This window comes from Ursus arctos, unplaced genomic scaffold, assembly GCF_023065955.2.
Source record: "Ursus arctos isolate Adak ecotype North America unplaced genomic scaffold, UrsArc2.0 scaffold_179, whole genome shotgun sequence".
Lineage (NCBI taxonomy): Eukaryota > Metazoa > Chordata > Mammalia > Carnivora > Ursidae > Ursus > Ursus arctos.
Window position 1 is genome coordinate 12,501 of NW_026622851.1, and position 229 is coordinate 12,729.

The following is a 229-nucleotide window of genomic DNA, read 5'->3' on the forward strand; positions in this document are numbered from 1 at the left end:
CGACCAGAGACCCTCCTCACGAGGGGCCGAGAGCACTTCGCCCGGGGACGACCACCCCCCCAAAGCCGTAGCGGCTGGGGAGGGGACAACACCCAACAGCGGCGAGGCCGGTTTCGGTCCCAAGAGGGCGGATCGGGGGCACGACGTGCCTTCAGCCATCTGGTCGAGGCGGGCACGGAGGGGGTGGGTCGGCGGTGACGGGGAGGGGGCGCAGGGCGGGCGAGGGCCG